A 25,701-nucleotide genomic window follows, 5' to 3' on the forward strand; every position below is an offset into this window, starting at 1 on the left:
GGCTAAGCTAGGCCAGTGGGTAGAGTTGTGTACTTAGGAATATATGAGTTCAAATTCTGCCTCAGGCATTTATTAGCTGTGCAATCCTAGGCAAGTCACTTAACCTCTGCTTGCCCCAGTTCCCTCATCTGTAAAATGGGGGGTAATGATAGCACCTACCGCACATGGTTGTTGTGAGGATCAAATGAGAACATATGGAAAGTATTCTGCAAACATTAAAGTGCTACATCAATGCTCATGATTAAGTAACTTGCCCAAGGTCAACCAGGTAGTAAATTGACAGAGTTGGCATTGGAACCCACCTGTGACTTCCACCCCTGGGGAGAGTTGGCAAAGGATACACCAGCAGCCTAGCAGGGGGAAAGGCAGTCAAGATTTATTGGTGGGAGTGGAATTACAAATGCATCTTACTCCAAGATTAGTTCATTAGCTCAGGTCTGTAGTACCAAACTGTGACATTTGTGTGACCAAAACTTGATTGTTAGGGGAGAGGAGGTTTCATTTCCTTCCAAATGACCTGAATTGTCATCGACTTAGGAATAAACACTTAGAAATGACATCATCAACTAAGAGATGACACATGTCATTTCCTCGCTATGGCACCAACCAGAACTGGCGCGATGTATAAAGTAACTATATGTGTGGTATAATTTGAGCAATACTGAAATCCACCCAATGTCCCCCCCTTATTGGCCTGCCAAAATGCCTGAAATTCCCACCATTAGAGTCACTGCTTAGGATGAAGACCTTTATTAGAATGCCAGTATGTTTCCTGGCAAGGATAACGTCTTTTATATTTTTGGAGTTTTCCCAAGAGAATGGAAGACAAGAGAAGTTAAACTTTGGGGAGGATGAGGAGATGAGATCTATTAGGATCTTGAGGTGATACCACGCAGAGGAAGAAAATTTTCATATCTTGCCCAGGGCAAGCCCTGAATGAGTTGTTTTTAAATCAAATTGGGAAGAAACTGACTATTTGAGTACTTCAGAAAAGGTTTTTAGAAATATCAATACCAGTAGTAATGGCCCTGTGTAAAGAAGCAAATTGAATCCCGGGATGCACAGCATCCTCTTATGCTGGGCACTGGTATCCAGCTTGGAAGCACATGGCTGGTTGACTTGGAGACCTTGAGACTGCACTAATGGTTTGTAGCGGTGAACCAAAGTGAATATTCTGCTGGGTTTTGTTTGTTTATTTCCTCTGTTAAGGAAATCTTTTTAGACAGCTCTAGGCAGGGTTCCGATAGCTTAGTTTGCAAATAGGACTTATTTTCTAATTAGAAAAAGCCAAATAGAAAATCGAGCTGAGCAGTAGGTATTGTCAAATATACTTCCCTCTCAGCTTGTGTCTGTTAAAACCAGGAGGAAGGAATCCGACTTTAGTCTCCTGGAGAATCTCATGATTTCTGTGCTTGGCTACATATATATGTATGTGTATATTATGTAAATACAATATATAATTGCTGTCTCCCACTTCTACATCTCCTTCCTTTGCAAATGCATACCTCCCTTCTCCCACCCCCAGATAGCCATTTACCCTAACAAAGAACAAAAAAGGAAAGAAAAAGAAAAAACACTGGTTCAGCAAAGAGAACATGTCAACTGAATGTGATAGTATATATGTGTATATATGTATGTATATATGATACACACACACACATACATACACACACAATGTTTGGCACCCAACAAGGCTCCTCATCCTCATTAGAGTGTGCTGAGTTTCATCGTTGTTCTTTCTCTTTGCATTGTTACAGTCATGGTATATATTGTTTTGCAGGTTCTATTTATTTAACTTTACATCAGTTCATGTGCATCCTCCCCTGTTTCTCGATGCATTTCTCCTATTTATCATTTGTGACAGCTCGGTATTATTTCATCATTCCCTAAATGACAGATATCTACTTTGTTCCCAGTTCTTTGCTTCCCTGAAACAGTGCTGTAAAGATGGAGGGGAGGGGGGGAGTGCTGGACCTTTACTTCTTTGACCCCCCCTTTGCGTGGGGCTTCATGCCTAGCAGTGGGATCCCTGGGTCAGAGGACATAGGATTATTTTATTAGCATAATTCCATATCACTTTCCAGAATGTCTGCGTCAAGTTACAGATCCCCTTAGCCCCTCTAACCCTGATGATTGCCATCTTCTGTCACTTTGACCAAAATGCCGGGTGTGAAGCTAAAGATTGGCATATCTCTTCATGTTAGAAAGTGTACAGTCCTTCTTATGTGAATTGGCTTTTTTGTATCCTTGGACCACATATCTATTAAAGAACCCCTCTTGGTTTTATCTATTTATGCCAGTTCCTTTGGATGTCTGGTGCCTTGGCTATCAGACCCTCATCAGGTATTTGATTCAAACATTTTTCCCCACTCAAATGCTTCCCGTCTTATCTTAGCTGCAGTAATTTTATCCTAATTTTGGCCATCACTTTATGCCCCCTCTTCCAAATCCTATCCACCCCCTCCCCAGAAAGGTGTTTGCTTCCAGTTCTATGGATGAACTCCAAGATGACTGGATGGGAAGGCAAGCAGGTCGGTCGGCGTGGACTTGTTTCCATTTTGCTATAGATTCTTCAGGCCTGGGAGGCAGGTGCTTCAAAGTGTGCAAATGTAAGCATACATTGTCTCATTTGACGGGCACAACTACCCTGGTAGGTGAGTGCTGTTATTATCCCCATTTTACATATGAGGAAACCGAGGCAAACCAAGTGAAGCGCTTTGCCTTGGACAGAGAATAGGACCCCAGTGTCAGAGCAGGGATTCATTCCCAGATATTATTCACTTCAGGTCCAGCATGCCTTTGACATGATGTGATATGTAAGGAGCCTGACCCTCCTGGCTTGCCCCCATCTCCCGTCTTCGAGCAAACTCCCTCACCAGCCACAGTGAGGAAACCTCCCCCAACTTGCTCAGTTCCTGATATTAAAAGCAGTGGCAATATTGCAAGTGTTATTTGGGAGGGGTAATACGTTAAGCAACTATCAGCCACTTAGACCTCAGCTCCAATTACCACCTGGGTTCCCCAAGGGGAGGACAGGGCCCTAAAGGAATGGCACAATGACTAGTCAATTTGACTGGAGGGAGGTGGGGGCAGCTCCTTCAGCAATCTGCCCAAGACCAGCCATTGGTACCCTTAAAGCATACCGACAACAAGAAGAATCCAATTAGATAAGATTTGTTTTCTTATGGAACGTGAAACTGTCTTATTATCAAAGGATTTGCTTCAGTTCAATTACACAGATTTGAAATTGACGGAATGAATTCGTTTCAGGCTGCTCCCTTTTGCTATCACTGCACTGATGCCGTTACAGACTTCCCGATCATCAGTAGAGTGAGGTCTGCAATTAAGCAGCAAAGCTCTGGCTGGAGGCCAGGGAAAGCTTTGGGGCTAAACTGGATTACTAGGCAAGTGGACTCTGGACACATTACTCATAATTTCCGGCTCTGCGGCAGCCTCCCCCCAATCCCCAGCGCCATCATTCCTTTAAGAGAAAGTCTGCATCTGCAGTCAATAGCTGCGGCATAGCCTTCCCTCTCCACCCCCAAGTCTGTGTAGCTCAATATGTTTCCATCTCCATTCCTTGCTCTCTGTCTCCTCGCCCTCTTGCTGATTTCCACCTGGAATGCACCACAGGGAAAGGATAGGATGTTCTATCCCCAGCTTTGTAATCAGCCTTGACTCTTCCCTCTTGCCTAGAGCCCAATTACCTTTGCTTCTTTTCTTCTATCTGTCTCCTCACCCCACAACCCTTCAGGCCCAGGTCTTCATCATCTTTTGCCTTGACTCCCAAAAAAGCCTCCTAATGAACCTTTCTGCCCTGCCCCAACTCTACTCTCTCAAATTCAGCTTCCATAGGGCTGCCAAATGGTTATTCTGACAGGACGGGTCTCCATTTCTTCTAAGATCAAATACAAACTCCTCTATTTGGCCACCTTTTATTCTATCCAGATTTCACATTGCTGCCTCTCCTCAACTCTGATCCAGTCAAACTGGCTCACTTGCTCTTCCCTATCTCCTGCCCCTCTGCCTAGAATGGTCGTCTTCCATCTTGGACCCCCTCACTCCCTTCAAGGCTCAGTTCAAGACCCCAATATCCATCTACAATGGGTCCTCCCCTCACCCCCCAGTATAGAACACACTCTCCTGGAGGACAAAGGCTAATTTGGCTTTTGTCTTTGTATCTCTACCCAACACTTATTAGATGCTTGAAAGTGTTTCTTGAATTGAAGGAATTCTATTCAATTTCGGCTCCCCCATCAGAAGCATGAGACAACTCGAATTCTGCGGTCCTAGTGGGGGGGCAGGGAGAGGCTTAACTCATTACAGTTCTGTAGGACCATCAAGAGATGTCTAGGCCCTCCACCCCCCAAATGTGAAGCAAGTACTCAATCTGTGCACATGTATTAAGCACAGACTATGTGCTGGAGACTGACTGCACGTTCAGAACCAAAATGGAAATAGTCCCTGTCTTCGAGGAACTGACAGATGCTGTTGGGGGAGATGGCACATCTGAGGATATACAAACAAAATATAAGGTCCTTTTTAGGCAGGGGGAGGCAGGAGTGCAGCTGAGGACCTCAGGACAGGCCTCATGTAGAATGTGGCACTTGAGCTGTGTTTTGAAGGAAGGCAAGGATTCTAAGAGGTGGAAGTAAAGAGGAAGTACATTTTGACAAGGGGGGGTGGGGGGGAACCAGCCAGTGCAAAGGCATGGAAGTGGGAGATGGAGTGTTGTGTGTGAGGAATAGTAAAAATGTCAGTGATTGCACTGGTGCAAATGAGAAGGGGAATAATGGATGACAAAGGTGCAAAGGTAGGTTGAAACCAGGTTGTAAAAGGTTTTAAAAGCCAGCAAGAAGACCTCCTATTTGTTCCTAAGGCAAATTTATCAGTTGGGGTATTTTTGAGAAGCTAAATGACATGTTCAAGCCTGCACTTGAGGAAAATCCCTCAGGTCAACCAGTCAGCTTTGGTACTCTGAGTCTCAGGGTGGCTGACACACCTGAGTCCTCTTGGCACAATGTTGTCGTTGAGTTTGGGTGGGTCAGACTACACGGGCCTTCTGAAAACGAGATGTGTGCTTCTGAGTGGCGCAGCTGGGTGAGTAGCACTGAGCAGCTGGCTAGAAAGGCTGGGATGGTGTCATAGATGGCATGGGAGATTGCGCAACCCTCAGGAAAACATGCAAGGTTCATACAAGTGAAATAAGGTAGACCACAGAAGGGTAAATGAAAAGCTCACTGAATGACTAGGGGAGGTCCAGGGGAACAGACACTGAAGTATAACTTCCCTTTATGGTAGAGAGGTAGTGGGGGGCAGCCTACTAGGCCAGAATGTTATATGTTGTTTGTTATTGTTGTTCAGCGGTTTAATTGTGTCTGACTTTGTGACCCCATCTGGGGTTTTCTTGGCAAAGATATTAGAGTGGTTTTCCATGTCCTTCTCCAACTCAATTTACAGATGAGAAAAGTGAGGCAAAGAGGATTAAGTTACTTGCCAGGGTCACACAGCTAGGAAGTGTCTGAGGCCAGATTTGACTTCAGGTCTTCCTGACTCCAGGTCCAAAGCTCTACCCACTGAGCCACCTAGCTGCCCATGTGATGTGAACATAAGCCATTTTTGCTTCATTGGTTTTCTTAGTCCCAGGGGAAGATTCAGGCAGGGGTGGAGGGGATTTGAAATGATTGTGCTATAAAGACCAAAGTCTTAATTAATAAAACGTGCCTAGAAAGCCTATGCCATTGTGTATGGAAGTTGGCTCATAGCACATTTGTGCTTAATAAATAATCATTTAATATGGAAACAACACTGAACCTGTACATGGAGGCCAAGTGACCATGGGTGAATCCCTGGCAGGGCCGTGGCTTGCCCATCTCTAAAATGGGGAGAAGCACACTAAAACTTGTAGCTTCTATGTCAGAGGATTCCTGTAAGGGAAGTGCTGTGTAAAGGTCCTCAAATGCTACGTAAATGAGGGCTGTTATTAATAATAATAACAATAAAAGTCAGGACTGCCATTTAGTCCCAGTCCAGCTCCAGCTAGCAGAGTGAAACAGTGAGTGAGGCTATGTTCTCCATACTCATTTTAATCTAAAATGTTTGACAGGTATTAGATGCTGTCAGGGATAAAAGGCTCTGGCAGGCCCTTTGAAAAATGGGGCCTTATTATCTACTTACTGGGAGCTTTAGGGAACATCAGAATTGTGTTTCACTGACTAGACTGGGAGGAATCAAGGGCAGACTTGCTCTCTAAATTGCTCCCTTGCCTTTAATATGCAGCCATTATTTGTTTGCTGTTGGGTGAGGGGAAGGAGAGTCAGTACTGCAGGTGCTTGCCTTGTTCCAGGCTGGTGGTGTGTACCTTCACGGTTCACGGAGACACAGCTCGGTGAAGAGATGGGCTGTCTCAATGTGGTGGGCCATGTGGGGTCATTGTCCCCTCTTCTGGGCTGGGGGCAGGGGCACTGGTTGCTCTGCTCCTGGAACCTAAAGGTCATCTTTTTTTTATTAATTTATTTTTATTTATCAATAATCACTTCCATATGCTTTTGAATTTAAAATTTTTCTCCCCCTTCCTCCCCACCTCCCTCCCCAAAACAGTGCATAATCTGATATAGGCTATACATTTACATTCATATTAAACATATTTTCACATTAGTGATGTTGTAAATAGAAATTAAAACCAATAGGAAGAACCGTCAGAAAGAGGAAAGAAAACTCAACAGAAGAGAAAAAAAATAACAATTTGGCTTCCATAGTTCTTTCTTTGGGTGTGGATAGCATTTTCCATCACAAGGCCTCTGGAGATGTCTTAGATCCTTGTATTGCCAGGAAGCATTAAGTTTATCAATATCAGTCATCACACAACGTGGCTGTTATTGTGTACAATATTCTCTTGCTTCTGCTCGCTTCACTCAGCATCAGACCATACAAGTCTTTCCAGGTTTTTCTGAAGTCTGCCTGCTCATCATTTCTTATAGCACAATAGTATTCCATCACATTCACATACCACAACTTGCTCAGCCATTCCCCAATGGATGGGCATCCTCTCAATTTCCAATTCTTTGCCACCACAAAAAGAGCTGCTGTGAATATTTTTGTACATGTAGGTCCTTTTCCCATTTGTGTGATCTCTTTGGGATATAGCCCTAGAAGTGCTATTGCTGGGTCAAAGGGTATGCACATTTTTATAGCCCTTTGGGCATAGTTCCAAATTGCTCTCCAAAATGGTTGAATCATTAACTCCACCAACAATGCATTAGTATTCCAATTTTCCCACATCTTCTCCAACATTTATCATTTTCCTGTTTTGTCATGTTGGCCATTCTGATAGGTGTGATGTGGTACCTCAGAGTTGCTTTGATTTGCATTTCCTTAATCAATAGTGATTTAGAGCATTTTTTCTTATGAATATAGATGGCTTTAATTTCTTCATCTGAGAACTGTCTGTTCATATCCTTTGACCATTTATCAATTGGGGAATGGCTTGTATTCTTATAAATTTGACTTCATTCTCTATATATTTTAGAAATGAGGCCCTTATCAGAGAGACTGGTTGTAAAAATTCTTTCCCAATTTTCTAACTTCCTTCTAATCTTAGTTGCATTGGCTTTGTTTGTGCAAAAACTTTTCAATTTAATGTACTCAAAATTATCTATTTTGCTTTTTGTAATGTTCACTATGTCCTGTTTGGTCATGAATTCTTCTGTTCTCCATAGATTTGACAGGTAAACTATTCCTTGCTCTCTCAGTTTGCTTATAGTATCAGCCTTTACATCTAAATCATGTACCCATTTTGATTTTATTTTGGTGTATGGTGTGAGATTTTGGTCTATGCCTAGTTTCTGCCATACTCTTTTCCAGTTTTCCCAGCAGTTTTTTTCAAAGAGTGGGTTCTTATCCCAGAAGCTGGGGTCTTTGGGTTTACCAAATAATATATTACTATAGTCATTGACTACTGTGTCTTGCATACTTAACCTATTCCGCTGATCCACCACTCTATTTCTTAGCCAGTACCAAGCAGTTTTGATGGCTGCTGCTTTATAATACAATTTAAGATCTAGAATGGCTAGGCCAATGTCCCGTGCATTTCTTTTCATTAGTTCTCTTGATATTCTGGACCTTTTGTTCTTCCAAATGAATCTTGTTATTATTTTTTCTAACTCTATAAAATAATTTTTTGGTAGTTTCATTGGTATGGCACTGAATAAGTAAATTAGCTTAGGTAGAATTGTCATTTTTATTATATTAGCTCGGCCTACCCATGAGCAACTGATGTTTTTCCAATTATTTAGATCTGATTTTATTTGCGTGAAAAGTGTTTTGTAGTTGTGTTCATAGAGTTCCTGGGTTTGTTTCGGGAGGTAGACTCCTAAATATTTTGTAATGTTTACAATAAGTTTAAATAGAATTTCTCTTTCTATCTCTTGCTGTTGGGCTTTGTTGGTAATATATAGAAATGCCCATGATTTATGTGGGTTTATTTTAAAGCCTGCAACTTTGCTAAAGTTGTTTATTATTTCAAGGAATTTTTTACTTGATTCTCTGGGATTCTCTAAGTATAACATCATATCATCTGCAAAGAGTGATAGCTTTGTTTCTTCTTTGCCTATTCTAATGCCTTCAATGTCTTTTTCTTCTCTTATTGCTAAAGCTAACGTTTCCAGTACAATGTTGAATAACAGTGGTGATAATGGATATCCTTGTTTCACCCCCGATCTTTGTTGGAAATGCTTCTAGCTTGTCCCCATCACATATGATGCTTGCTGAAGGTTTTAGATAGATGCTATTTATTATTTTAAGGAAGACTCCATTTATACCTATGCTCTCTAGTGTTTTTAATAGGAATGGGTGTTGTATTTTGTCAAAAGCTTTTTCTGCATCTACTGAGATGATCATGTGGTTTCTGTTAGTTTTGGTGTTGATATGATGGATCATGCTGATAGTTTTCCTTATATTGAACCAGCCCTGCTTTCCTGGTATAAATCCTACCTGATCATAGTGTATTATTCTTGTGATAAGTTGCTGTAATCTATTTGCTAATATTTTGTTTAAAATTTTTGCATCTATATTCATTAGAGAAATTGGTCCATAATTTTCTTTCTCTGTTTTGACTCTTCTTGGTTTAGGTATCAGCACCATGTTTGTACCATAAAAAGAATTTGGTGAGATTCCTCCTTTACCTATTTTACCAAAGAGTCTATATAATATTGGAATTAATTGTTCTTTAAATGTTTGATAGAATTCGCATGTAAATCCATCTGGCCCTGGAGATTTTTTCCTAGGGAGTTCATCAATGACTTGTTCAATTTCTTTTTCTAAGATGAGGTTATTTAAATATTTTACTTCCTCTTCTGTTAATCTGGGCAATTTATATTTTTGTAATTATGTATCCATTTCACTAAGATTGTCAAATTTGTTGGCATATAGTTGGGCAAAATAATTCCTAATTGTTGTTTTAATTTCCTCTTCCTTGGTGGTAACTTCACCCTTTTCACTCTTGATACTAGTAATTTGGTTTTCTTCTTTCTTTTTTTTAAATTAAATTAACCAAAGGTTTATCTATTTTATTGGTTTTTTTCATAAAACCAGCTCTTAGTTTTATTTATTAGTTCAATAGTTTTCTTAATTTCAATTTTATTAATTTTTCCTTTGGTTTTCAATATTTCTAATTTGGTGTTTAATTGAGGATTTTTAATTTGTTCCTTTTCTAGTTTTTTTAGTTGTATGCCCAATTCATTGATCGCCTCTTTTTCTATTTTATTTATGTAAGCATTTAGAGATATAAAATTTCCCCTAAGAACTGTTTTTGCTGCATCCCATAAGTTTTGGTATGTTATCTCATTATTGTCATTCTCTTGAATGAAATTATCGATTGTTTCTATGATTTGTTCTTTGACCCAATCATTTTTTAGGATTAGATTATTTAGTTTCCGATTATTTTTTAGCCTATCTTTCCATGGCCCTTTATTACATATAATTTTTATTCCATCATGATCTGAAAAGGATGCATTTAATATTTCTGCCTTTCTGCATTGGATTGTGAGGTTTTTATGCCCTAGTACGTTGTCAATTTTTGTGTATGTGCCATGCACCTCCGAGAAAAAAGTATATTCCTTTCTCTCTCCATTCAGTTTTCTCCAGAGGTCTACCATATCTAACTTTTCTAATGTTCTATTCACCTCCTTAACTTCTTTCTTGTTTATTTTGTGGTTAGATTTATCTAGTTCAGAGAGGCGGAGGTTGAGGTCCCCTACTAGTATAGTTTTGCTATCTATTTCTTCCTGTAACTCCTGAAGTTCTCCTCTAAGAATCTGGATGCTATGCCATTTGGTGCATATATGTTTAGTAATGATATTACTTCATTGTCTATGGTGCCTTTTAGCAGGATGTAGTTTCCTTCCTTATCTCTTCTGATAAGATCTATTTTTGCTTTTGCTTTGTCTGAGATCAGGATTGCTACCCCTGCTTTTTTTTTTACTTCAACTGAAGCATAATACATTTTGCTCCAGACTTTTACCTTTACCCTGTATGTGTCACTCTTTTTCAAATGTGTTTCCTGTAAACAACATACTATAGGATTATGGTTTTTAATACAATCTGCTATATGCTTCCATTTTATGGGAGAGTTCATCCCATTCACATTTACAGTCATGATTACTGTCTGTGTCTTTTTCTCCATCCTTTTTCCCCATTTATGCTTTTCTTTCTCCTTTCTCCTTTCCCTCCCTCACTAGTGTTTTGCTTTTGACCACGACCTCCTTCAGTCCCTCCTCCCTTCTATTAGCCCTTTCCCTTTTCTTCCCCTTTACCCTTACTGCTTCTTCCCTCCCTTCTATCCCCCCTCCCTTTTCTTTCCCCTTTTCCCTCCTACTGCCTATAGGGCAAGTTAGATTTCTATACCTAACTGATTATGTTATTCCCTTCTTGAGCCAAATCTGATGAGAGTAAGGTTCAAACAATGCTCATCCCCCTCCCTTCTTTCCCTCTGCTCTAATAGGTTTTTGTGTCTTTTCCTCTAATGTAATTACCCTTGTCTGCCTCCTCCTTTCTCAGTACATTTTCTTAGCTCAGACTAATCCACTTACTTGGATCCATTTAACCCACTTGATTAATTTTTTTATCATTACATCAAAATCAACTTATATCCACCCCCTTTATGTATACTCCTTTAACATGGTATAATAACAATACAGTTCTCAAGAGTTGCAAGTGTCATCTTCCCTTGTAGAGATGTAAACATTTTGCCCTTATTAACAACATATTGTATCTTTCTGTCCCATTTACCTTTCTATGTCTCTCTTGAATCTTGTAGTTGAAGAACAAATTTTCCGTTGAGCTCTGGTCTTTTTATCAGGAACATTTGGAAGTCCCCTATTTCATTGAATATCCATCTCCTTCCCTGAAAAATCACGCTCATTTTCACTGGGTAGTTAATCCTGGGCTGCATTCCAAGCTCCTTTGCCTTACGGAATATCATGTTCCACACCCTACGGTCTTTTAATGTAGAGGCTGCAAGGTCCTATGTAATCCTGACTGTGGTTCCATGATATTTAAATTGTTTCTTTCTGGCTGCTTGCAGTAATTTCTCTTTAGTCTGGTAATTTTGGAATTTAGCTATTATATTCCTTGGCGTTTTCAATTTGGGATCTCTTTCAGGCGGGGAGCGGTGGATTCTTTCTATAGTTATTTTACCTTCAGGTTCCAGGACTTCAGGGCAGTTTTCCTTTATGATTTCCTGAAGGATATTGTCCAGGCTCTTTTTTTCATCATGAGTTTCAGGTAGGCCTATAATTTTTAAATTATCTCTCCTGGATCGATTTTCCAGGTCAGTTGTTTTACCCATGAGGTATTTTACATTTTCATCTATTTTTTCATTTTTTTTTTGGTTCTGTTTGACTGATTCTTGCTCTGTCATAGAGTCATTAGTTTCCATTTGTTCAATTCTAATTTTTAACATATTGTTTTCTTCTGTTAGATTTTGTACTTTCTTCTCCAATTGGTCAATTGTATTTTTAAGGGATTTATTTTCTTCAGTGTACTTTTTTTCCACTTGGCCAATTGTGTTTTAGGGATTTGTTTTCTTCAGTGTACTTTTTTTCCGATTGGCCAATTGTACTTTTAAAGGACTCCTCTACCTCTCTCACTTGACTTTTAAAATCCTTCTTGAGCTCTTCTAAGAAGGCTTTTTGGGCTTCAGACCAGTTCATATTCCCTTTTGATGTTGCAGATGTGGGTTTGATGACAGTGTTGTCCTCTTCAGAATTTCTATCTTGATCTTCACTCTTCTCATAATACGAATCTATTGTACATTTCTTTTTACTCATGGTGTTTCTTTATTCCCTGGCCTTTAAAGAGATTAAGCTCTCCTGCTGGGGAGCAGAGGGCACTGACTCAAGCTTCTTGTGTTGGGAGCCTAGGTCTTGGTCACTGGCTTTGTGTGCTGGGGCCTCTTATGTTGGCAATTGGGGCTGTAGGGTTATGGAAGCTTATCAGGTGTTAGGCTGAAATCAGCTAGGCTGGGACTTTCAGGTAAATCTAGGTTGCCTGCTTTTCCTTTCCTTTAGCTTTGTTTAGCTCCTTTTAGATAAGTGCTGCCAGGTGTTTATCTGCCTGGGGCCCCTTGCAGTGCTGCCTCCCTTATTTCTGTTGAGGCACTGGGAGACTTCTTTGCTGTAGAATGCCGAGACACCTGGTGGTTTTCTGAGCTGGTTTCCACCAGTTCCCCCACCCTCACTGAGGCACTGGGAGGTCCAGCTGTTGGCGTTTGCCTGCTCGACCACCTGGGCTTCGAGATCTCCTCCTGGTTGGCAGTTGGAGGCTGTAGGGTTCTGACAGCTTACCTGGTGTTGGGCTGGAATCAACAAGGCTGGAACTTTTTGGCACCTCTAGGTTGCTTTCTTCATCTCCTTTCAGATGAATGCTGCCGGGTGCTTATCCGCCTAGGGCCCTTTGTAGTGCTGCTTCCCTTATTTTTGCTGAGGCACTGGGAGACCTGTTTGCTGTAGAATGCCGAGGCACCAGAATCTCCTCCTGGTGTGCTAAAGTGGGTCTTTCCACTAGCTGGCTGGGTGACTCCCGGTTCCGTACTGCTCCCCTTCCCCCAGGGTAAGAGGAGCCTTTCCTGTTAATCCCTCTAGGTACCTGGGCTACTACACTGCTGCACCTTGTCTTTCTTCTGGTTCAGCTGTTTCAGGGTTTTTTCTGGGGTGATATTTTCTGGGTTTTCAGAGGTTGATAGGGGAGGGTGAGAGCGACTACCTTTTTACTCTACCATCTTGGCTCCCAGAAGCGGAAGAATACAGGAAAGAAAAGCATGGGTAACCAACTCCAACCCTTGCAGATAGAATCTCTCCCTGCCACCATTTGATGAATTGGGAAAGCAGAGCTATGCTTCTCTGCAAAACCAGTGCTTTTCCAGGAAAAAGCTAGTGCTTTGTTTGTAGAGGGTGTGAGAAGAGAGGAAAAGACACCTTTCCATAATGCCAGGGTCGAGGTTCAAGTTTGCTTGCCAATAGCTGGGCGCTGGAGCAGGGGGCATCCACATGACCAGGCCCCAGAGGAGCTAAGTTGGATTACTGGCTCTGCTCCCTTGTCACCTGTGTGGCTTTGGGCAAGTCACTTAACATTTCAGAGCATCAGTTTCCCCTCTGTAAAATGATGAGGGGGTGGATGAGATGGCCTCGATGGGCCCTTGTAGCTCTAAATCTATGACTGTCTGACCTCTAAAAATAGAGGCTGCAAGTCAGCAAATGCAGGAATTCTGAGATACCAGGACCTAGGATGTCCTAGAACCTGGGATAAGGTGATCAGGCAGGTGAGTGGTGAGACATGGATGCTTCTACCCCCGCAGATCTCCAACATCAATCCTGCTGTAGCAATTGTACTGGGGGCTCAGGGGCAGGAGAAAGAACTGGCACTGGTTCCCCGCTAACTGCATTCAGATGTGACCATGCCTCTTTAGGATCTGCTTTGCAATGAATATACTATATGTAAAAACTGGTTACCACTTGTTTGTTTGTGAGAGATCTGGGGAATCGCAGAGAGCTAGAAAGGAACCAAATGTTCCAGAGAGATAAAAAGCTGAGTCAGGGCAATCTGAACCACAGCGATTATTTGTAGAGAGCTGTTCCCCAAGAATGAGCCTGGTCCACCTGTCAAAGGAGAGTATTTTTTCAATTGATACAGGTGGCTCCAGGCTTCTTTTCAAAATTCCATTTCTTTTTGAAGTGGTGACCATGCAATCTATCTCAGAAGCTGGAATGCACTTCTACTTTGCTGAATGGAGAAGTTCTCAACCTGAAAGCTCTATTTGCACCTTTGTGGCCCCCATCAGTAGCTCAATTTGATTTAGATGTACATTTGCATAGGGGTGGCTAACTGTTCAGGTTTGTAGTTTGCAGGCTTGGAATTGGGTCTCAGAGCTACGGAGGAAAGTCTTTAAGAGTGTCGGGTTTGAGGATGGAAGGTAACATGAAATTCACCTACTCCAACCTTTTCATGGGACTGACTTGCTTGTGGCCGCACAGCTAGCAAAGGGCTGGGATCTGAACCCAGGGCCTTATGACTCCAAGAGCAGTAGTTTTATACCAGCAGCATGGTATATGCTGCTTTTGCCCTTGAGATTTCAATTCAATTTTTAATAATAGAAATACATGGAAATACAAACAGAAAGCCCATAAACAGAGGGGGCTGATTGTAAGGAGCTCCATTTAACCAGAAACAGTTTGCTTAGTGAATTTATAATCAGAATGTGACTATTGGTGATTTTTCCCTCAGGTACATTGACTTTCCCCCCATAGATATCGACAAAACATCATTTGGTAAAACACAAGAAAAGTGTTTTTTATACCAATACAGGAAAGAAAAGCATGGGCAAACAACTCCAACCCTGAGTTTTGCTTTAGACATATGGGTATTTTCCTAGGGAGTACTCCTGTTGCCATAGCACAGCCAACTCCCTTTTGGGATGACCCCCCCCCCCACACACACACAGGTAGCATCCACTGGTAACCCTCTGATCAGCTACAGGGCTTCCAAATACACATGCACAGAACATGGCTGGACATTCTGCAAGGCTGCTGTGGACCTTCCTCATCTCATTTCTTGTCTTGCTTGTTTAACAACAACAACAATAATAATAATAGCTATTAACTCATTTGAACTTCATCAAAAGGGAGATAATTTTGTGTGTTTGGGGACAGGAGAGAGTTTGACTTGGGATTCTATCCATGTGAAGGGCTCCCAGTGTAGCAATTCCTTGTGCCAATGTACATCAGCAACTCATATACAACCAAGTTGCCTGGGCCATCCAGAAATGAAGGGATCTGCCCGGAGGCAAACAGCTGGTATGATGCCCAAAGCAGCCCTCATCTACCATGGCCTGCTGCCTCTCATACAGGTGTTAATGTCTGCTGGTAGCATAGATATTATCCTCATCTTATAGATGAGAGAGAAGAAGCACAGAAATGGTAAGTGACTTATTTGCCCATGGTAAGTAGTGAGAGTTTTTGTTTTTGAGTCATTTTTTGATAACGTCCAACTCTTCATGGCCCCATGTGGGGTTTTATTGGCAAAGATACTGGAGTAGCTTGCCATTATCTTCTCCAGCTCATTTTACAGATGAAGAAACTGAGGCAAACAGGGTGAAGTGACTTGCCCAGGGTCACCCAGCTAGTAAGTGTCTGAGGTTGGATTCGAACTCAGGTCCTCCTGACTGTAGGGCTGGCATTCTATCCACTGCACCACCTGTAGTAAGAGTAGCAGTAACAATAAAAATAAATGACATTTATCCAGTGTTTAAGGTTTTCAAAATACCTTAAATACATTAACCAATTTGAACCTCACGACAACTGTGTGAGGGCAGGTGCTGCACACATTATCATCCCCATTTTACAAATGATGGAACTGAGGCACAGAGAGGTTAGATGACTGGCCCAGAGTCACACAGCTAGTAGTAGTAATATTAATAACTGAGAATGCTTTAAGCTGTGTCCATATATACATATATATGTGTGTGTGTGTGTGTGTGTGTGTGTGTATACACATAATCTCACTTGAGAGGCTAGTGCTATTATTATTCCCAAGAAACTGAGAGAGAAGTTAAATGCCTTCCCAGGGTCACATAGCTAGTAAGTGTTAGAGGTGATATTTGAACTCATCGTTTGCCTTGATTCTGAGTCCCAAGACAGCTTAGTCAGTCCTTTAGAGGACTCACGGTGAGACCACTGGCACAACTGTGTCCCTGAGCCAGACTAGACAGGATACCTCATTTCCTTTTGTATGTGCAGATGCTGCTAACATTTCTATGGGAGAGGTAAATAGGGCTGCACTTAACACATTTTGGGATGCAAGTCAGTTATGACTTTTATTTTGGCTAAATAGTGAAGTCACAGAAACTGGAAGGAAGAGAAGGGGGCTACAGGAAAGGTTACCTCCCCCCTCCCAGCCAACCCAGTGTTTTGTCTCTAAAAAAAGCCTTTTTTTGAGAGATTCTTACCAAATGAGCAAAGCCTGCCACATTGGCCTGGGTGAGGACAAATAGGGGGGATGTTACGTCAGCGTTAGGGCTTTGTGACACAGCCATTGTGGTGTCAGTGACATAGAAAGCATCATAGAACCCTGTAGTCCTAGCTCAGCAGTATCTCAGAGAGCCACCATTCCTGCTGGCTCTATGTTGACTTACAAAACCACATACTAACATTATTTGTGTTTGTTGTATTTTTATTTATTTTCTTAACTATTTTCCAGTTAGCTGTAAACCTGGCTTAAGCAGCAATGCTGTTTAATACCTCTGCCTAAGAGGCCAGTTAATCCATCTGAGGCCCAGAGAGGCTCTTACCTAGGGTCACACAAATGAGTAATTATGTGAGGCAATGTTAAAACTAGGGGCAGCTAGTTGGCACTGCAGTGGATAGAGCGCTGGGCTTGGAATCAGGAAGACTCATTTTCTTGAGTTCAAATCTGGCCTCAGACACTTACTAGCTGTGTGACCCTGGGCAAGTCACTTCACCTTGTTTGCCTCAATTTTCTCATCTGTCAAATGAGCTGGAGAAGGAAATGGTAAACCATGTCAGTATCTTTGCCAAGAAAACCCCAAATTGGGGTCACAGAGTCAGGCAGGACTGAAATGACTGAACAACAACAAATGTTACAACTGAGGTCTTTCTAATACCATGTCAGCACTCTATTCACTAGACTGCCCAGCCTCCTCACTGGAGAGCTACAGGACACCTTGACAAAGAGGTATGGGTGCAAGTTGAATTGAGGATCAAAGATTGGGGGAAAGGTAGCAGGGGAAATGGATTTTTTTCTCTTTGGCAGTCAGTCAGTGACTCTGAAACACATCATTCCAGGGAGCTGGATGTGAGAGCTTGGCAGCCAGAGGACAGGAGTGTCAGTCCGTAGAATTAGAAAGGATTTCCAATGACAGCTCATCCATTTCAGATGATATCTCTACATTTTACATAAGAGAAGAAGGGACTTTCCCTGAGTAGGGAATAGAAGAGACAAGGGGGATGGTGGTCTTGGCTGACAAGGTACTTCAACCCTTAGATATGTCAACAATGAGGAAACTGAGGAAAAAGGATTGTCCAAGTTTACACAGTGAGAGGCAGAGCTAGACTGTGAAACCCAGGTCATCTGATTTTTCAGTACATTTCTTCCTGAAGCATCTAGACTACAGAAATTATTTCAGTAGTGCAGTGAGTAGCACTGGACTTGAATTCAAATCCAGACCCACTATTTCTGTATACCCCAGTTTCCTCCTCTCTAAAATGGGGATACTAAGAGTACCTACTTTTCAGGGTTGTTGTGAGGATAAAATGAGATATTTGTAAAGTGTTTTCCAAATATGTATTAATATTAGCGTAGCCTCACCTCAAAGAGGCTCATTATATGGGCACCTTTAAAGGGCTGAATGATGTATTTGTTTGGTCTGGACACCTGATTTTATCAGTGTGGGGATAAAAATCAGCACCCAGTCTACCCCAGTCACAGGACTTGAACCTCTATCCTCCTGCCTCCAAGGTCAATGTCTCTAGTGCTCCAAAAGATGCGATTCATCTGCCCCAGATAAATCACCTTAAACTTTTTTTTTTGCCCAAAGCTTGCCATACGGCTTTGAAAACTTAGAAGGTTAAGATGGGCCTTGTTGTTGTGGACTGGTTGCCTGAGAGACCTAACCACATCGGTAAAGTCATAGACCCTCAGAATTTAGAGCTTTGGGGTAGCCAATCGATGTTGGAGCTGGCCACTTCAAAACCCCTAGCCTGTAACTGTCTCCTCAGTCCTCAAAACCAAGCTGAGAGGAGGAACTATCTGTTCCCTGGTAAGCCCCTGGTCTGGTTTTTCTCTAAAGACCCATCAGGGGGATTACATTTCCCTTGCAGTACCTTGGTTTCTGTCCTACCAGGGATTGTTTTCTAGGGCCAAAGATGAAATTTTCACTGAAAGGAAAATAGTTTCATTGCAGCAAATACAGCTGATCTTCTGCCTGGAAACTAAGGGCTTCTCCCCCCCTGCTTCTTGTTCTCCTCCTCTCCTCCCTCCACCTTTCCTTCCTGTAAATTTTGCTTGTCCCCTGGAACCCATTTAAACAATTAGTTTCTTGGTTGGTTGTTAGCCGACCGTGTTTGTTATGCTGGGTGGGTTCAGGTTGCTCTGAAAAATGTTCTATATTGATTTTAAAATGTAAGGCTAGTGTTCGCCACATTTATCAACTCTGTCAGGGACAGAAAGGCTTGCTTCTTGTCAGGGCAGACTAATAACTCACATGCTCCCCAACAGGTGTAAAATGAACACCGCCTTTCCCCCGACACCACCCTTCTGTCTTTTGACCTTTGTTTGGTTTTTCATTTATTATTATTATTATTTCTTTGTGTGCAGTTCTGTCTTTACATCTGTTTGTGCAAGAATCTGTGTGTAGTAGCGTGGAGAGAGGACTGAAGAGTCTGGAAGGTTTGAATCCCACTACTGACACTTGCCAGCTATGGGACTCTTGGCAAGTCATTGAGCCCATCTGTAAAATGGGGATGATAATCTCACCTACCTCACAGGGTCCTTTGGAGGAATGAAAGGGGGCAAATGAGATAATGTATTAAAGTGCTATAAGTATATCCATTTACTTGTCATTTCTTTCAGGAAACTGAGAAAAGATCAACCTAGAAGCTAGCCATAATTCTTCATTACTGACAGAAAAACCACATACTTTGACTAGTTTGATGCCACTAACGAAGGCATTTTTAATTGGCTTTGTTTAAACAAACAAAACCAGGGGCTGAGGCAAATGAGAAAAGGATAGCAAGAGTTTCCTCACCTTCCCAGGTAGGAGCATTCCTCTCACGAACTTAGAGAGTAGGCAAGTGTCCAGCTTGATGCTCTACCTTCCCCCCTCCCCCCATCCCCACTCTAACCTTTTCCAGGAGCCAGAGGTGATCCAGCTAAATTAGTAACATAGGGTTGTTGCTATACCAAAATATTCCTGAGAGAGCTCAAGGTCTCCAAAAGGCAACTCTGGCCAACAATTTTTTTTTTCTTTTCTCTTTTTTGCATTATTTAGAAGGCACATTACAAACAAAACTAGGCGCCAAGGTCGTCTGGGACGCTTGGAAATAAATCTCACAAATTTCTCTAGGACCAGTGTCCTCACTTCCCTATGAGAATAATAAGAGCTGCCTCTTTGGGCTTATTCCTGAGTCTAAAGAGTCACCACTTACTCATCTAAGCAGACAGTCCAAGGAGATGGCTGCCTGAACACTCAGCACCTAGAGGTGATGGATAGCTCCAGCCTCCTAATCTACTTAGTTACCCTGAGCCCACTTGCAAGAAAACCAGTCCTTCTTCACAGTAGCTGTGAGGTACCACTTTGGTGCTGGCAGAATCAGTCCTACTAGACCCTGGCCAGAGATGGGGTCTTTACATTGCAGTCAAGACGGAAGCACTGGAGCAGCTGCTATAATGATGGAGGTGAGGAGGGAGTGTATTCCAGGCCTATGGAGCAATGTATAATGAAGGTAGGAGGACAAGTTGGGACCATATTTTGAAGGTCAAAGCTGAACAGAAAAGTTTCCACTTTATTCTAGAGACAGTAGTTTTGAGTAAGGGAGTAAAATGGTCAGATCTGTGCTTAAGGAAAATCCAACACTTAGAATGTTGGATGTGCATTGCTGTTATGGGCTGGCTGCCTGGGAGACCTAGCCATAATGCTGAGGCCATAGACCCTTGGAATCTAGAACCCATATAGTGAAACCTTCATTTGCTAGATGAGGCTTAGAGGGGAAGTAACTTCCCCATGGTCACAAACAGGTCCGTGGCTTGGTATAAAGAGAACATATGAAATCAACCCTGACTACTCCAATTCTTTGTGAAAAGGTCACCACATGGATCCATTTGGTCATGGTGTGTCAGGGAGACCCATCAACACTTTCCCAGAGGTGAGTAGGGATTCTAAAGGTGATCGATGGATACTGGATCTTGGTACTCCTCCCCTCCCCTCAATACCCAGCTGTAGAGGAAGAAATGTCTCACTGATATCATCAAATCGCAGCCCTGAGACCCTGGGGTTTTTGTCTTACTTTCATCCCCACAGACAAGCTATCTCCCCCTGATGAGAATATAAGGATTTTTTATTTGTTTTATGTAAATATCTCTATGGGAACCAAGCTGTGCTGGAACTCAGGGAGTAAATATTGTTCCTTGATAATAGCCTAAATGTTCCTTTGAGCACCTTTACCGTGCTACCTGGGACATCATTCTGGGTAACTGGATCTATTCCACCAGGTAATTGTCATAATAGTGGTAAAGGAGAGAGGGTGGGAGATGTCAGGCACCCTCTCAGTCCCAAATAGTCTCAGATCAGATAGGGTTTTGTAGATTAAAGGCAAATCCTTTTTCAGCATCAGTGAGCTGAGAGACATAACTCATGTAGGATGAAAAAAAAATCTCCAAGTAGGTTTTCTCTTTGATCCCTGCAGGAAATTGAGAATGTTCTCCAAGCACAGAAATTCCATCAGATCCCCCAAGACTGAGGTAAGACAGTGCATACAGAAGTCCCCAAAGCAAGCTGGGAAGTTGGTATGCTAGGAGCAGATGATGGCATTAGGGACGTGGGTGGAATAGGAAAAGGGGCCGCTGGAAGTTAGGTCTCTCCCTCGTATGCCCTTTAGCACCTGTAGTCTCTAGGGAGGTTCAGCAAGTCCAGTATCTGAGAACCGAGGGATCACTACAGGATCTCTGCAAGATTTCAGGTATGCTAGTCCCTGTGTTAGACTCAGCAGCCATGACCAAGTGCAGAGTCCCCGAGGTAAGTATAAGACCTGCACTTCAAGCAATAGAGCCAGAAGTAGAGAAATGTCCTTCTGCTCTCTGGTCTGCCGTTGCTGCCCAGTACTCTGGGAACCACTTTGTCTCCTCTCACAGTGATCACTCTCCTCCTTTCCCTCCTCACCCCTTGGGAAACCAGTTGAACTCTACACTGTCTCTTGCCTTCTTCTTCTAGTGCCCATCTTGTCCTGTCAAGCCTGCTTTTGCTCCTACTGGTGCTGGAGAAAATTACAAAACTCTGCTGATTGGGTCCACTATAAAGGTATGTTACATCATGTCAACTAGGCCTTCACTGCAATGAAGCAATTCTTTTCCTGTCCCATGGCTCCCCTTCTTCATCTCTCCCAAATTGTCAAAAAAAATGCCCCTTTGATCCACCTCTCCCTTATCTTGACCCTCCATGATCTGGCTTCTGGAATCATCATTCAACAGAAACTGTTCTCCATAAAGTTCCCAATAGCTCTTAATCACAGAATCTAATGGCCTTTTTTCAGTCTACAGTCTTTAACACTGCCATTCACCCTCTTCTCCTTCCCAGTGTAACTACTCCCTGCCTGCTCAGTTGGTCTCATGGGCTGGATTTTCATCCAGGTCATGTATAGTTCAATGACCACACTCTATCTCAAATGCTATATACCATTTCACCCTCAGGAACTCACACATTCTTTCTCACGTTGTCTCTGTTCCTCTGCTGCAACTGTTAGCCACAACCTGCTTTAGAATTTGAAGTTAAGTCCATTTCCCTGTGCTTGGAGTTCCTGGGTACCAGCTAGGGGACCTTTCAGGTAAGTCTAGTAGCTGTGCCCCACCCCTCAGGAAACCAGTTGAACTCTTCACTGCCTCTTGCCTTCTTCTCCCAGTGCCAATCATGCTCTACCAAGCCCTGCTGAAGGTCAGGTGTTTGGGGTACCTCTTGGCGCCATTCATCACTTGTGAACAGCTGCAGAAATCTCAGGTAGGCCTCTCCCTCTGCTGTAATCGTTAGCTCGGACCATCTGGAGAGCTCTAAGGTAAGGCAAGGCCTGATTCCCTATTGCATTCCACAACACATCCAGTCCTCCTGCTGTGAGGAACAGGGAGGTGAGTCAGTCCATTCCTTCCCTTTTATCTGGGAGCAGCCCCTTTCTTAGGCTTAGACTTCACCTGACTGTTGGGACCTAGTTGCTGGCTCTGCCCATCCTCTCCTGGAACCTACCCCAACCCCCGCCTTTTATCCTAAAATGGTCATAAAAGCTTATTCTCTGGCTAAAGCTAAAGCAGTTTTATTTACCCAGCCCAGCCCCTCTAAGGTTCTGAACATGGAATGGGTCCATGGACCCCTCCTCCTTGAACAGATTTCAAGGACTCCTGAAATTTGATTTTTAAAAAAAATTTTTTTTTGATAAGTATTTCAGTAGCATTAGTTTCCTTTGAACTCCTGTGTATTTTCTGCCTTGAACACCATTCCTCTATGAAGAGGGTCCCTAGGCTTCCCCAGACTGCCAAAGGGGGCCCGTATGCCATAAAGGGTAAGCATCCCTGCTCTGAGGGATGCCCGAGTTGGCAGCCCCAGAGAATGGGGGCATTAAGCTCAGTATGTTTTTCAAGATTAGATAGACATAGACGGAGCATTTATGGCTTAGCACTAACTCCTTCCTCCCCCCACCCCCAGCCGCATAACAATTCTCTTTGGGCTTTTAGAGTATAATCAAATTCATAAAGAACTTTCTGTTGCCAACACCAGAAAATGAAACCAGATGCAACCGATAACTGCAGATAAATAAATCACTTTCTTTAGTGACAGAGCCATCTGAGTGCTCCACGCTGATTCAATCAACCTAGGGACAAAATAGACAAGAGGATTCCATAATGACAGGCTGCTCTTTCCAATAAGCTTACAGGGAAACAACACAAAGTGAAAGAAATCAATTTAGATAGAAATGATACAAACCCCCCCACCACCACCCCCAACTGGAAGGCCCATAACCACAGGGATTGACGAGGCCCCAGGTTTGATCCCTGACCAGCTACGGGCGTCAATGCTTTGTCTCTGCCCCTTTTGCGTCATGCCCAGGGCTCTAGCTGACTTTTAATATGTTCATTTATACTGATAAATCTCTGTCTCATCTAGCTGCATCTCCCTTGGAGCTGCTGGTGCTTTTTCAAGTAGACGGAGAAGACTAGAATTTGAGTCAAATCGTTTCTTCTCCAAACCTCTCCCTTTTTTTTCTTAATGTGAACCTCAACACCCTCAGTAAGAAGATGGGGAAGTGGGAGGGGGAGAGAAAACACAATATGATCAGTAATACAAAACGAATACCACATTGCATAAGGGAATATTCCACAAACGGTGGCTAAGGAAAGCCCCCCCCCCCAAAGGTGGTGGTGCCCGAGCTAAGTGTTAAAGGGAGCTTGGTATTGCAAGAGGCATGGGGGGGTCAGCTTGGCTGGAACAGAATGTGGGAAGGGGAGTGTATTTCGAGACAGCCAGGAAATTACTGGAGCAGATGAGTGACTGAAAATTACCCTACATCTCTGCTTTGGACACAGTAACAGTCTTAAGGTAGCCAGAAACAGCAGGGAACAGGTACCCCTCGTGGCCAACCCCCAGTTCTAGTTAACCCCATTTTTAAGGAAAATGACCTATCACAGAATGTTTCAAGCAGCCGATTCAGCCTCATTTTCTCAAATTGAAAGTCTGTCATGAAATAACTTGGCATTTAAATTCATTTCAGTAAAGGGTCTCAGTTTCCTCCTTTATGCAATGAGGGTGGTGGCCTAAGGCTCCTTCCTGGTCACTGTCCCCTGAGAGTCCCCTGCAGACTGCGAACTGAACTGAGTGGGTGTCAGGCTGCTGTTTCAAACCAGCCCCCATGCTCTGGGTTTGTTAATGCAGCCAGAGCCAGGAGTCCCATTGATATCCGGGGTGCTTACTGAGTCATAAAAGGCTTTGTACGACTCGGAGGAGAAGTAAAGCCATCAATCACCTCATTAAAGTCTAATGACTTTGGGAAGAGCTTTCAAAATGGTAGCGGCAGGATGGGATCTTACTGCATTGTACTTTGAAGACCGCTTTTGATGCATTTCTAAACAGAATCATCTTTCTACATTAGTATTTGATGTAGGCAGGCAAAGTATCTTAGCACCAAGGAACCAGTGCCCTCTAACCATGGCCTTTTAATATTATACATGTTTCATCACATCTGAAGGCTATTTAAAAAAACCTCAAACACTTCTGCAGTCCCTCAGCACTCACTCACCCCCAAATTAATTATCCTATTATAAATCCAACACACAGTATTTCAGCTGCACTGCTAGCAAGGCTAGGTCTTCAGCCAAACATGATAGAATTTTCAGTGCTTCTATGTGACTTCTGGGGAATGGAGGTGGTATGTGATCTCACTGCCCCAGACTGGGCTGTGAAGAGCTAAAGCTTGGACATCAGCTTCCTCTTTAGCCATGCCAGTCCACTAGTCGAAGGTAAGGTTATCCTACTTGGCAACAGTCAAAGTAACCCACTGACAAACCAACTCCAAGCACCAAGTGCCCTTTCGAAAGCCTTTCAGCTCTTTCCCACCAGTGAGGAAGTCCCAGAAGAAGACGATGTGTTCTAGACTCAGGCCTAGATTGCTACTTCTGTAGCATGTACTAGAATGTTATATTCTCTTATAAACAAACATTTGCGGAGAAAAAAATCTTAACAAGGGACAGAAGTTCATGTTCATTTGGTTTTATAGTAGCCCACTGCTTTATGGGAGCATTGTGACTTAGTGGAAAGAGTACTAGGCTTGGAGTGAGGAAGATTTGGGTTCAAATCACACCTCTGCTCCCCAGTGAGAGAGGTGACTATAAGCAAAATGAGTCCTTTGAGCTTTTTGAAAAGCTGTTGGATTCCTGGAGATAGATAGCTATCTACATCTGTTGTTTTGTTTTGGGGGGAGGGGGAGGGGCTTGCCACACTTGCCTAAATCCATCGTCGTCATCTCTGCCCTGAGAATTTCACTAATTTTCAAACTGCATATGGAAATGTCTCGTTTCCTGGAAAGCGTGAAAGGTTACTCAGTCAAGAGGACAAAGCCACCTAGCTCTTTCGTGTCTGACTCAATTGTTAGCCTCAATTCCCATCTTTATGACTTGCCTTTTCTCCCAGTTTTCTATTTTCCTTCTGGACACGCTTGCATCCTTCCAGGGAGGCAAGTACTTGAGAGGAGGGATTGTTTCATTTTTTTCCATTTGTATAGCCATTGCCTACCTTAGATGCTAAATAAATGCTTGTTGAGTGATTGAGGGAAAGAATGGGTAGAGAAGTAAAAGAACTAGGCATGGTGCTGTAATAGGATGTCATGGCAAGACAGTTTGGCGACTACGTGCCGATCTTTCCGAGTAAACCCTATTCTTACT

Source organism: Vombatus ursinus, unplaced genomic scaffold (genome assembly GCF_900497805.2).
Source record: "Vombatus ursinus unplaced genomic scaffold, bare-nosed wombat genome assembly UNPS02015152.1, whole genome shotgun sequence".
NCBI lineage: Eukaryota > Metazoa > Chordata > Mammalia > Diprotodontia > Vombatidae > Vombatus > Vombatus ursinus.